A 14537-nucleotide genomic window follows, 5' to 3' on the forward strand; every position below is an offset into this window, starting at 1 on the left:
AAAAAAAAAAAAAAAAAAAAAAAAAAAAAAAAAAGAAAAAAAAGAAAAAAAAATACTAAGCATTTTTGAAACATATATTCTTGTGGGAGGTAGATACAAAACTCAGGAACAAGATGAACGGTGAGTCATGGAGAGGTGTAGACAAGAACTTCCTGGCCGGCAGGCACTGGCCAACAGAACCCACTGAGGCAAGGCCAGCTGCACAGAAGGGCTATCTAATGTCATTCCAGCCACTGGGATTTCTTTACTCGGTCCTATGTCCTATTAGAGCATTTGAACTTTTAAAGAGAATTAATGTGGTAATGGAAAGGAAGGAGACCTGCAGCCCCAGAAATGGTTCTCCTGCTAAAATAATGAACAAATTATGGGCCATTATGATAAAATGGAAGCTTTCCTTTCTGTGAACCCTTAGCACCAATGTCTGAGATCACTGGTTGCTAAGAACTACGCCTGACCCCAGCAGTTAAAAGGCCGCGTTACTGCCTTCCTGCGTGTCCACACAACGCCCTGATGGCTGGCATCTTACTGAGGTCAAACAGATGCGACCAGGAAGTCAGGTTGCTTTCCTGTCAAGTGTCCAAGGCGGCTCTACCTTGGGATCGACTTATCTTTATGTGCAGTGACCTCCTGCGGGCAGGGAGCTGGGGTGGAGGGGAAGGCTGTAGAGAGAGGTCCTGACAAGAGTGTCGGTGTTCAGATATGATGTGACCTTCATACTCATGTGTTTGAACACTGGGACCCCTGATAGCTAAGCTATCTTGGAAGGCTGTAGAATCATTGGGACATGGGGTCTCACTGGAGGAAGTGTGTCACTGGGGTGGGGTGGGGATTAAACCCTGAAGTTTATAACCCATCCTCACTTCCTCTGCCTCTTGGTCCTTGAAGATACAAGCAAGTGACCTCATTCTGCTGCCTCAGCTGCAAGTTGCCCCCTCAGCCATGCCTTCTCTATCATGTGGACTGTGCCTTCAAAGTGGGAGGCAAAATGAAACCGTCCACCAGAAGTAGCTGCCTTTTGCCAGGGCGTAGCAACAGAAATAAAGCATGAGGTGAACTCCCAGGAACAAGCGCAGAGCAGTGTCCCAGTGTCCCAGTGCCCCAGTGCCCCAGTGCCCCAGTGCCCCAGTACCCCAGTGCCCCAGTGCCCCAGTGCCCTGCAGCCAGCCTGGCCCTCCTTGTAGTTGTTCCCCCCGGGGTGTAAATCAAGTGTGGGTGTCTGAGAGACCCTCACTAAGGCCCCCTCTCCTCCAGATCAATGGCTGTCATTTAGAGTGACATCCAGCACAAACACTCACAGACCTCAGAGAGCCAACCATGGAAGGGAACGTGGAGACAGAAACCCCAGAGTTCTGGCTACTTAAAATACCAGCAGATATTTAAAAATGATTTGCCTAAAAGTTAAAGTCATGATTTCTTTACGTATATAAACGAGTATCAAAGATTCTAGTTAGGTCTTTCATTAGTGAGGGACCTCGTAAGATGTCCCAACCATCTCAAAGGCAACTTGAGAAGAAGAAAAAAAAAAAAAAAAAAAAAAAAAAAAAAACACGCACAACACAAAGCATGAGTAGAAAGGATGGTCTCTGTCACCAGGAAATGATTAATTCTCTGTCACTGGATAAAATGCATTTGTCTCTCTGCACTCTCCACAACTTACTGAGTTATGAAATAGCTCAAAGACGACCAAAAGTGCAGACTGTGGAGAGGAGTGGTTTGGGAAAAAAAAAACTGACTTTTTTTCTTCCTTTTTGGTCCATTTCAGAGCCTTTGACGATTTTTTCTGACCCAGTTTATCAAATGAGCTGAACCCAACAGGGGGCAGGCAGCAGCGAGGCAAATGCATTCTTTGTTGCAGCTTATTCTGTCTTTCTAGAGAAATGCCTCTCTGCCCCCAAAATGATAAAGCAGGTCCCCAAGTTCTTCCTGCCCTCTTGGGGTAACTGGGGGGATTATCCATCCAAATCTCATATACATGGAAACCAGTGGCTCCTCCCTGCTCAGTCACCCTCCTCCCCCTGTGTGGAAGCTGTGATTGGGAAGCAAGGGACTATTCCTTCCTCTGGCTCCTCATAGAGGGACAAATATGACACTCCATCCCCCAGAATTCCTTAGCTGAATCCTGGCCTTGGTGCCCCGGAGAATCAGGGTCCCTCGACTGAACGCCTCCCTGGGGGAGTGGAAACTATCAACCCCATCTGTGACTAACTCCCAAGCTCTTCCCCCACACTGCCCTCACTAAGAAGACACTTCCTCACCCCACCCTGTGACACCTCACAGAACTGGGCTGCAGAGACCGCCATGGGTCTCCCATTCATGGGCTCACTTTCTGCTCCCCTCAAACATTCCTTTTTAACCAAGTCCATTCGGAGGTCTCTCTACCCAGCTCATCCTCAATAGGAAACACCAGTGGCTCTCATCCCTGGGTGCAAATCTTCCCAGGGGACATTTGACCTGCCTAGAGATACTCTGGGTGTCACTGCAGAAGTGAGGGTGACACAATGATGAACATTCTCAAATGCACAGAGCCACTCACTGAACTCCATGCCACCTCCCATGTGTCTTGCAGGTATGGATTCCAGTCGGCAAGTATGCATCTGCATGTAACTCATGCGTTCTCTTTCTGAACTTCATTTCATCCTGCATTGGGAGTTGGCAGCCCATTTCCTAGAGGGTTTCTGGAAGCTTCCACAGCACGAGTGGATGGATAGGAAACATCAGGTCTAGATGTTATCACCCACCACTATCACCCAATGTAACTTTCCATTCAAGCTGGGCCCTCCCTGGCTTTCAACATTACCCCTGGCTTGTAAGAAATGTCTGATCTGAACCACAGAGGGTCTGCTGCCCAGCCCTTCTGGGCACACAATTCCAATGCCCTCAACCCTGCTGATGTCAGAGGGATATCTGACACACATGTGGTGGATCTGCTTCTGCTCCTGGGCACTGCGTGGCCTGGGCTTTGCAGCCAGTAGGGAGAAAGATCTCCCTCCAGCCTTGCCTGTCCATTGTCAACTTTTCTACACTTAAAAGTTGTTAGCATACATTAATTGATGTAATAATTCTTTTATGGGACATTTTATAGGTGCGCAATATATTTCAATCACATCCCCCATTACTCTCTGTCTTAGTCAGGGTTTCTATTCCTGCACAAACATCATGACCAAGGAGCAAGTTGGAAAGGAAAGGATTTATTCAGCTTACACTTCCACATTGCTGTTGATCACCAAAGGAAGTCAAGACTGGAACTCAAGCAGGTCAGGAAGCAGGAACTGATGCAGAAGCCATGGAGGGATGTTCCTTACTGGCTTGCTTCTCCTGGCTTGCTCAGCTTGCTTTCTTATAGAACCCAAGACAACCAGCCCAGGAATGGCACCACCCACAATGGGCCCTCCCACTCTAGATCACTAATTGAGAAAATGCCCTGCAGCTGGATCTCAGGGAGGCATTTCTTCAAGAGAGGGTCCCTTCTCTGTGATAACTCCAGCTTATGTCAAGTTGACACACAAAACCAGCCAGTATACCCTCTCTTGTGTGACCCACCCTGGGGCCCCCATTAATTCTCTTCCTCTTTCCCAACTTTGATGTCATTGTTTCAGGTGTGTGGCCTTCCCATTTCAGTGAGGTTGTGTACAGAACTACATGACCTCTATGTCATCTGTCTCCTTTCTCTCCTCTCTCCTTAGAACAGGTTTGGTGATGGGGGACAACAACGGGGTTGGATATTTATTGGATACAGGTTTAGTCACTGGAATCAAAGACCTAAAATAACAACAGTACCCAGAAAAGAGATGTTTCATTAACTCTATGCTAACAAGCAGGCAGGCAGCTCCCGGCTGGTCTGGGAGCTCCTAACATCAGTGCAATGCTTGTGTGGCTCTGGCTTGTTGCCCTGCCAACCCAAGCCACTGTTTCCAATCTGTGGTCCACAGTGGCTCATGAAGACCCTCTCCTCCCTTCACTTCCTCATTCCAACCACCAGGAAGGAGGGAAATGGGCCCAGCATGGAAGCCGACTCCTCACCTCCACCCTCAAGCTGTTGGTTAGAATGGAAGGAAAGGAGCTAGCTACCGTGTTCACTGTCTGTGAAGAGCTGGCCAGGGGGCCTGAGCACTGTCCTTTGGGCTGTCCCTGCTATGATTGTCTCTCAGTGACTGCTCAGCTTTCCCTGCACAATATAAGCAAAGGTGGGCACAGGGTGGCTTACGGCGCTTAATGACACAGCCCTCGGCCTGCGACTGAGGTCTTTGAAATCAGCTTGGGATAAAGCAACTACATTCCAGTTTGGACAAAATTACTTTTTATGTGAGCTTCCATATAGTCCTCCTTATTCCAACGGGTCAGAAAGTCCCTGTATCTATTATTTTTCTTGTTACTATAACAAAATATCTGACAAATAAAACTTACAAGAGAAACGGTTTACTCTGGCTCCGATCTATCATAACGTGGGGAAAGTCACAGTATCAGGAACGTGGGGTTTCCCGGCACAGCGCGTCAGGGGCTTCCCGGCACAGCGCGTCAGGGGTTTCCCGGCACCGCGCATCAGGGGCTTCCCGGCACAGCGCGTCAGGGGCTTCCCGGCACAGCGCGTCAGGGGTTTCCCGGCACAGCGCATCAGGGGTTTCCCGGCACAGCGCATCACGTCCCCCTGTTTATTCAGTTCAGGCTGCTTCTTGGGTACCATGATTGTCAAACTTGTCAACGTGGCAAGAGGCAGAGGTTGTGGGTCAGGGGTCAGGGGTTAGAGGGTAAGGGTCTGGGGGTAGGGGATGGGCAGAAGTCAAAACTTTGTGTGTGTCTGTGAGAGTGTTTCCAGAGAGGTTTAACTGAGGTGGGAGGATCCACCCTTAATGTTGGCAGCAGCACCATTCCATGGTCTGGTGGCCTGAACTGTGGCATGGTGCTGCCAACTTTAAAGTGCTTCTGGAAGTTTCCACACAAAATGTCTACTCCCAAGCCTAGAGAAATTCCTCACAAGATTAAGAAGCTTGTGGCAAAGTATAACAACCTGAGTGGGAAACCTGACACCCAGATGTAAGAGGAGATAACAGATTCTTTCCGAGTATCCTTTGACCTCCACGTATGTACCACGTACCAACCCCCACTGTCCCACACATACAAAATGGATAAAGATAAAAGGATTTATGCTCCCACCCCGTGGGCGGGCTGGACTCTGACTTGCATGTCGGCTGAGAGCCTGAGTATCCGCTATGGGGAGCCACATGTATCTGAAGTGATAATTTTGACACTGAGGAAAGCGGATTAATGGCGTTCACCACTGTATGCTGGTTTGATCTTAGAGTGTTGCTGACAAAGTACTTGATGAATTAAATCTGTGCTCATTCTGTTCCCTTCGTTCTGAGCATCATTTAAATTTTAAAGGCCACTCCTCACATCCTGCTTCCTCTCAGGACTTCCGAGGGATGGTGTCACTGAGCAGCCTCTCCAGCAGTCACAGTCTCTTGATGTTCTCCACAGCCGGGAGGCCTCTCTGGTTCTTGGAGCCTCTCCCGCCGCTCTTCAATTTGCAGAGAATGAGAAATTGTGGTCAGGAAAGCAGGAGATTAGAAGGACTTACAAAGCCAGCAAATGCATAAGGAAAGACTCGTGGCAGGCTGATGCCTCACCGGAAAGCGAGAACCTTGTATCTCTCTCGGAGCCCCTTCAAAGGGACTGCGCTCGCTCTCCTTGGGTTTTAATGACAGCAAACCCCCATGCTTAAGGAGTGTTTGATCCAAAAGGAGGCAAGCCAGCAATCACCTCCAGGGCATCTCGAGGTGCCTGTCAGGAGATATCACTAGGTGTTTCTGGAACACATTAACCCACCCAGTACCAGACCTCAAGACTGCATAAGAAACAATCAGGATCCAAAAATTAACTCCTTCATCTAGTGAGGTTTCTCAGCCTCGACAATACTGATGTTCGGGGCTGACTAATTCCCTCTGGAGGAGTCTGACATGCCCCTACAATAGGCTCAGTAGTAGTTCTGGACTTGCTAGGTCCCTGTAGCCAACTCCTAAACCCTTTGCTAGGTCCCTGTACCTAACTCCTAAACCCTACATCCACATGACCCCGGGACAAAAAAGATTCCAGATCTGAACTATTGGCTCTGACCTTCTTTGATTTTTGTTTTGTTTTGTTTTGTTTTGTCTCATTATGTAGCCCTGGCTGTCTTGAAACTCACTGAGATCCACCTGCCTCTGCACCCCAAGTGGTAGGATTAAAGGTGTATGCTACTATATTCAGCTCTTCTCTGAATTTCTAATTAAAGATTGCCATGGTTAAATACTTAGGCATTGGGGCAGTTGCTACTCCGCTGGTGGCTCTGCCTTGAGAGATCATGGTTCAGATAGCCCAGCTGAAATGGCAATAGCCAGGCTTGTGAGAGATCCAGCATTCAAAAACAAGATGGGAGCATGGAGAGATGCCTCTGTAGTTGAGAGAACATGTTGCTCTTGCAGAGGACTCCAGTGCCAGCAGATGGAGACCATCCTCAGGACTCACACAGGCACACACACACTAAATATGCCCTCTGTTCTGCCAAGTTCCAAAAACCATCGTAACCCCCTGTCTACAATTCACCTCCTCACATATCACCCAACCAAGTGCAGAGGGCTTCAGACGGGACCCAGGACAAACACCACGGCAATGTGGCACAGTCTCCTATGAAGAGCAGAGCTACAAGAGCAACACAGCCTGCTCCCATTCCTGCTGGTGCACCAACCCCACCATTCTCTCAAGACTTCCAGAGCACTGCCCCAGCCCCAGCCCCACCCCCAGAGGACTCACTCCTGAGAAACTTGTAATTCTGCAAAATGTGTGGGCAACTTCCAGGCCAAACGGAGAGCATCATCACTAGTTATTTTTTTCTTCTTCTTTAAAAGAAATGATTTTTATAAAAGCCTTGACTTTAGAAATAAAAAAATAAAATAAAAAAGAAATGAAACATTCATTCCCAGCTCAGAACCGGTTCTGTTACCATGTGTCCGCTCCTGCACAGACCTATTTTCTCCCGCCCTAGGGAGAGAGGTTCCAGAGGGGAAACGGCTGTCTCACCTGTCCTTGGAGCTTTTAATTCTCTTCCAGCCCACTGCTTTACATGATGTCAATATCTATTTGTGTCAACAAATGTTCCTTCAAATTATGAATATAGCCAAATTAGAAAGCTTTCACGGTCATCTCTGTGGGGCTTTGAAGGACAGGCACATGGTGTTAATCTTTATCTCAGGCAGCGCATGCTCTCCCTCTATTCATGGAATCTTTCCACAGAGCAAAAATAAACACAGCTCGGTACACTCAGGAACCAACCCAAACCATCCAAGTGAATCCCCTTTGTCTCAAAGCATGGGTCTTTATAGTGTCTCTCATGTAGGCACTGGCACGTCTGTCTTGTCTGTTTTCCCCCACATGTATGACGGTTCTTCGCTCTTTCAAGCATAGAGCATTCAAGGATTTATGTTCCACAGTGACGATGGCTCTATCCTACATTGTCGTCAAATAATATGCTTATTGGACCTGTGCAAAGTCTGCTTTGGGTGCTCTGTAATGCTCTCTGGAGAAGCTGGGAAAGGTCTCTGTAGTGAGGGGGTTTTATTCTGCATAGCTCCCCATACGAGTCTCTTCCCATCCCAGCCCCTTCCCATACATCTCGCTTCCCATACGTGTCCCTTCCCATACATGTCCATCCCCATATGTGTCCCTTCCCATACTCATCCCTTCTCATATGTGTCCCTTCCCATAATCGTCCCTTCCCATACATGTCCCTCCCCATACATGTCCATCCCCATACGTGTCCCTCCCCATACATGTCCATCCCCATACTCATCCCTTCCCATACATGTCCCTCCCCATACATATCCATCCCCACACGTGTCCCTTCCCATACTCATCCCTTCTCATATGTGTCCCTCCCCATACATGTCCATCCCCATACGTGTCCCTCCCCATACATGTCCATCCCCATACTCGTCCCTTCCCATACATGTCCCTCCCCATACATGTCCATCCCCATACGTGTCCCTCCCCATACATGTCCATCCCCATACGTGTCCCTCCCCATACATGTCCATCCCCATATGTGTCCCCTCCCGGGGCTCCCTGATGCTTTCCTTCCAGCATTCCATCTGTGCAGCCAGGCTGTGCACCTGATGCATAGCAGCCACTCCACAACTGTCTAGGCAGTGGGCATGTGCAAAAGTGACTTTACCTTTAATCTTCTGTCTAATAGAGAGGGTGACGCCATGCCATCATAGAGTGTGTATTCGGTAGATGACAGCCCAGGGGTTAAAATGAAAACTCTCAATGGCTTAGACTAATTGGGAGAACATTTTCTATTCAATACTACACTCTCGAGCAGTCAAGGCTGTTGCACAGCTCGTCCTGGGGAGTCTATTTTCATTCACCACTTACCGAGAGGGCAAGGATAAACAATCAAACAAATAAACAGAAAAAGCAGAGCTCCATGCAAGCCCAGTACAACGAACCGGTGAGTTTATCAGGATTCCTTACAGGAAAATGGATGGCTCAAGCAGCCACCTCACCAAAAGTCCCAGCTTAGGAGAAGAGGTAGCTCTCCCATCGTCTAACTGCACTCTCCTGCACATCTGCAGGCAGCTCTAGGCAGCTCTACCAAATGCTCTGCATTCCCTTCGCCCCTGTTGACTGTTTAAATAACTTCAGGGCTGGCAGAGGGAGGTCCGGGCATCCTGAGTTTCTTGTGTGGTTCCTGACTCCCACTTCCCTTTGGAAAGGAATGCTTCCACCCATAGGAAATGGTTGCACAAACAATGAAGGCCAATGACATCGTTTGGCCAACTATAGCATGTAGCTTCCATTGATGGTCAATCTTTCCCTCAGCTGACAGGAAGCTGAATGTGGCGAGAGAAGGTGATTGTTCAGCTAAAGAGCACAAGGCAGAAATGGTAGCCTTACATCTGCTCCCAACCATGTGTCACATGGCTACCTAGCTGCAAGAGAGGCTAGGAAATTATAGTAACTAGACATCCGTGGGCCCCATTCAAATATTATTGCAATACTTTTTTACTGTAGTAATAACAGATATTTGTAGACAGTGGTTGGCATATGGTATAAGGATTTAGGCCAAGTATACATGTATTACAAATTGTTTAAAAAAACAACTTGAAGATAGATTTCTTGTTTTCCTCTATTATTGAACCTCTTGGTTGCAGAATGACTAACACTAACTTGCAAACCCTCCCAACTATAACCATCTTAACACCCTCTCCTGACTATAACCATCTTAACACAACCTTAACACCTGACCATGGTGAACTTGCCCTGGGTGGGTCTGATCATGTCTCTAACACTATTCCAGGAATTATAGCTCATCCTGTCCCACAAAAATGTCTGATGTCTGAGTTCCACACACTGTCTTTTAATGCCTGGAGAAGCAGTCAGTATAACTCTGGGGCTGAAATCTGGCTTGTGGCCGATCTGAGGTTGCCATTTCTGCCTGTCTGATCTTTAGCCAGTCTCATATTCCGCCCATGTGCCCACAGTCACATGCAGGGCAGCAGTGGGAACATCTCCTGTTTGCATTGTCACATCAACTCCTGACATCTCTTAGCTGTGAAGAGCTCACACGGGGCCCGACACACAGTGGACCCGAGATTTAGTTCACTGCTCCTTTTGTCTATTCATGCCCAAATATTAAGCACTGGCCTGGGGTCCTCAGTGCCTTCTATCTGCTTCTATTTCAATAAACAGGACCAGAGAGCCAGGGATTAACCAACAGAGCACACTCTTCCATGGACACTACTGTTGTCCTCCTGATGAGGGGTCTCTGTGGTTCTAATTTTAATCTCTTAGCAAGTGTCAGGCCCATCCATGGCCCAGTTTTCCTTGACAATGGCCTAATCTTGGATCCAACGGGTGTTTGTAACACAAAACGAAGGGTCTGGAACCAGAGCCAACATATAACAAGTTCTTTGATTTCCTCTGGGCACAGGATATCTCGATGAGCAGCGAGCCCTATTAATCCAGTCTCTTCAGAATTTCAAGCGTAGAAACAGCACACATTAGAAAGAAGAGCCCTCTCTTGAGCAACTGTTAATGAGAGCTTTATGAAAACGCCATTAGCAGCATCTACTCTACAAACATCCAGCGCCTGCTGAGAAAGGGTTCAGAGCTGGTTACTCATTCATTGTCTGCAGAGGAAAACAGGAAGGAGAGCCTCAGCTGCTCTCTCGACATCAAGCCATCCCTTTCTCTTACCCTTTGTGTCTCAATGCCTCTCTCCTTCTACCTCCATCTTAATTATGAATACAGGAAAAGGAAAAAAGAAAACAAGATTTGAGGGGGAGAAAAGGGAAGATCTTGCTTCTGCAGGCATGGGAAGGGCTCTGTTCTCAGTGCACTGATTACACTCAGGGTGATGGGGAGAGCTTCCACTTTCACAATCAACAACTCCTTTCTACTACCCGCATATTAATTTATTCATCAATTGCAAGTGTCAGCCAAGCAATTCAAACCCTCTGAAAAGAACAATAATAAGTACACGTATGTGTGCGTGTGTGTGGCAGTATTGGTGCGTGTGTGGCAAGGCGCAGAGGTGTGAGGACAGCTTTAGGGAGTCTATTCTCTCTTCTTGTTGAGGCAGGCTCTCTGGTTTCTGCCATGTCACTGAGTATTCCAGGCTAGCTGGCCTGAGGGCTGCTGGCTGATTTTCTGTGTCTTCCTCTCTCATCTCACCTCAGCTGTGCTGGGACTACAGATGTGTGCCACTTTATCTGGCTATTTGATGTGGATTCCTGAACCTAACTCAGGCTGTCAGGGTTCATGCTTTTGCTGCTTTTTACTGCTCCTTAGCATTCATACACTCTCTCTCTCTCTTTCTCTCTCTCTCTCACTGGCATACTCACACACATTAATGAGATGGGAGATACATCTACAGCTAAACTGCTGGGAAAAAAAGAAACTGGCTGCATGCAAAATACTAAAAGTCAAGTCTTCACGCCTTGCTTAACATCAATTGAAAATGAATTAAAGACCCAAACCTTGCACTCTGAAACCACTGCAAGTAAATGTGAGCTAGATACCTCAAGACCTTTGTAGAGATAGTAGGCTTTTGGTTCTGATCCCAAAGCCCAGGAAACTGAAGCCAAAGTCGACGAATGGAATTAGATCAAACTAAAAAGTGTCTGCACAGTAAAAGAAACAGTCAACAGAGCGAAGAGACAACCTATACAGAGGCTTGCCACAGTTCACCCCAAAACAAAGACCTCATAAAGCAAGAAAGGAGGCATTTTTAAAATAGAGACACTTTACAAAGGAACAAGATGCACATACCACGACAAGGTGGAAAACACAGAAACAGGACAGTGCTGAAGGGCGCACAGAGACTGGAGGCCATTGGGGTCTTCTCCAAACTGGGAGCTGATTGGGGCTGACGAGGGGGAGGGGGAGAGTTTGCCAACATCTCTAAGCTAAAACTGAGGTCCTCAGACAGGAGCTGGATAAACACCAAATGGGTTGCGGGGCACCTAAGTTCCCACTTATTAATGTTCATTTACATGAACCAACTCTTCCTATTTTTCCCTCTGGGGCACTTCCCATCTACTGTCTCCACAAAAAGAAATGAGAGCCAGGGGTGATAAGTGTCTGGCACACTATCCCAGCTTGTTTTTTTGTTGCAAAAACCCAAAAACCTAGTGCCAATGTTTGTCCTAGTTAGGTCTGTTACTATGATAAAACACGGACCCAAAACAATTTGGGGGGAGGGTTTATTGGGTTTACAAGTTGCAGTCTATCATTAAAGGAACCTGGAGTGAGAACTCAAGGCAGGAACTGAAGCAGAGACCGTAGAGGAAAACTGTTTATTGACTTGCTCCCCACAGCTTACCCAGCTTGCCTAGCTTGCCCAACTTGCTTTTGAAATACAACCCAGAGCCACAAGGCCAGGATGGCACTTCTCAGAGTAGTCTGGAACCTTTCATATCTATACTTAATCAAGAAAATGCCCCACCACCACCACCACACAGAGACTTATCTACAGGCTAATATTATGGAATCATTTTTTTCTACTGAGGATCCCTCTTCCCAGATGACTGGTGTCAAGTTGACCAGACAGACAGACAGACAGAGGAAAGAAGAAGAAAAAATATGAAACAAAGAAAGAAATGAACAAAGAAAGAAAGAAAGAAACAAACAAACAAACAAAGAAACAAAGAAAGAAACAAAGAAACAAAGAGAAAGAACGAAAGACCAATCAGTGGGAATAAGTTGAGGAGTTTAAACCCAGCAGGAAACAAACAAATCAAAGTTAGGCTTAAAATAGAGCGTGTGGCTAGCGGGTCAAGAAAATTGATTGCAACACATTAAAAGCATGAGGGGCTGGAAGGAGATCTCTAAACTTCAAATGATGACAAAGATGCAGCAGGCCATAGATGGTTGCAAGAAGCCGACCACTGAGAGCTGTCCAGCACGGAGTGCTGAAATCCACTGGGAGCTGTCCAGCAAGGAGCTGCTGAAACCACTGGGAGCTGTCCATCAAGGAGCTGCTGAAACCGCTGGGAACTGCCCAGCAAGGAGCTGCTGAAATCGCGGTAGGCACGGGAAGGGTGAACACCTGTCTGTCAGGAAAAGTTCAGATCCACATAAAACCTAGTGACGTGTTCCAACACTAGCCAAGGGCGCCTCTTTGCAATGACGCTTGACTTCTAACCATACTACGTTCATGCTATTTTAAAGATAGCTTTATTAACATAGAATACTGAATCATAAACTCTGTTTGCATAAGTCATACAATCCAATGAATTTTAATGGATTTTTTTTTTAGTACTTCTATAATGGCTAATGATATTGAGTGCTTGTTGGTGGTGAAGTATCTGATCAAATCAATCGCTTGCTACTTATTTTTAAAATATTTTAATCAGTGCATAAGTACTTGGACATATTTTTGGGATATGATATGATGCATAATAATCAGATGAAGATAATTTATTGGATGTTTTTAATTTGGCTGTCTGATTGGATTATACACATTTTCTGCATCTCCTAAGATGGCCACTTAACAAGCTGTCTCATCTCCAATGCCTTCCTCCAATTCTGTGGGTTGTTTCCTTGCTTTCTTGGTAGTTTTTAAAATTCAAAATTTTTCATTTTGATGAAATCCAACTCATGTATTGTCTTTTCTTTCTTTTGTGTGCTTTTGAGAATAAGAAAGGCGTGCTGAACTCCGCTGGCCTGGTTTGGGAGATTTTGTGGTGGAGAGGCTAAGCTGGCATATGAAAGTTGAGGGAAAAGATGTTTTTAGTTGACATTTAAGCTAGATCTTGAAAGATAACAGGATATGCCAGCTACATGACTGAAGATGCTTTTTGAGTACAAAGAACATCTGGGTAGCTTTTCTATTAATCCACTCTAAATTTTTAGGATGGCTTTTGACCACAGATTCAAAACAGGAATCCCCATATGTGCAGGTACCACATGACAAACACAGACACTGCCATATCTTCCAATTATTAAAACAAGGCCAATTTATTTATAGAAGATTCCACTGAAATGAAGAATTGTGTCTGTGCGGTTCTCTCAAACACCAGGGAGAGGTGGTGTTCAGAGACTAAATGGGTGCTCCTTAGCAGTTGGAGTGTAGCCAGAGTTTTTGGGAAAAAAAAAAAAAACCAGCCAGCAGCAGCAACAAGCCAAGCTCCGATGCTCAATCCAATACTCCAATTAAAGAGCCAATGTATAGAGGTAGGGAGATGGTTCTGTCAGCAAACTGCTTACTGCAAAGCCTGGGCACTGCTTCTGAATTCTCCTATGAACACAAAGAGGCATGTTTATGATAGGGATCCCAGTGCTGGGAAGACAGAGGCAGGGGGAAGCAATCTCTGGGGGTCAACCTGGTGTAGTCAACCAGCTCTGAGGTCAGTGAGAGACCCTGCCTCAAAAGCAAGGTGGAGGGCACTTAAGAAATACTGAAGATTAATCTCTGGCCTCCACATGCATACATGCAGGTATTTTGGAACTACACCCATATATGGGTGCATACACAAACACATGCTCACATAAAAAATAAAATAGGCATGTAATAGTGAAAGACATAGAAAAGAGATTTAATCAATGTTATGCCAAGTCTATCTCTTGAGCAGTGAGCTGAACTTTAAGCTAAATGAAATTAAAGGTATACATACTTATATAGTCCTGGCCAAGATACCATCTTGCTCATCACTAATCTATTGTTGTCTCAGCTGTGGCATGGCGTTATCCCCAGAGGTCACCAGTGTACAAGATGGTGAGGTCAGCTCATCTGGGACAGTTGCCCTCATATGGAGGGAATGGGTCTGTGAATCTGCCTGCCTTCACTTGTTAAAGTGAAAAGTTGTCCAAGATGGCCTCTTATTTGGGACAATAGCCCATTCTGTCATCAGTCCTAAAGGGGATACTAAGTTTGGTTAGGTAAGCAGACATAGATGAGGGCAGAGGTCCCTGGCCTTCACCAATCTTTTAGTTACCTGGTGGATCCAAGTGAGGATTCAAAACTAGGGTATTTTGTTATTATTTGTTTGGGGCTTAAAAAA

This window comes from Mastomys coucha, unplaced genomic scaffold, assembly GCF_008632895.1.
Source record: "Mastomys coucha isolate ucsf_1 unplaced genomic scaffold, UCSF_Mcou_1 pScaffold15, whole genome shotgun sequence".
Classification (NCBI taxonomy): domain Eukaryota; kingdom Metazoa; phylum Chordata; class Mammalia; order Rodentia; family Muridae; genus Mastomys; species Mastomys coucha.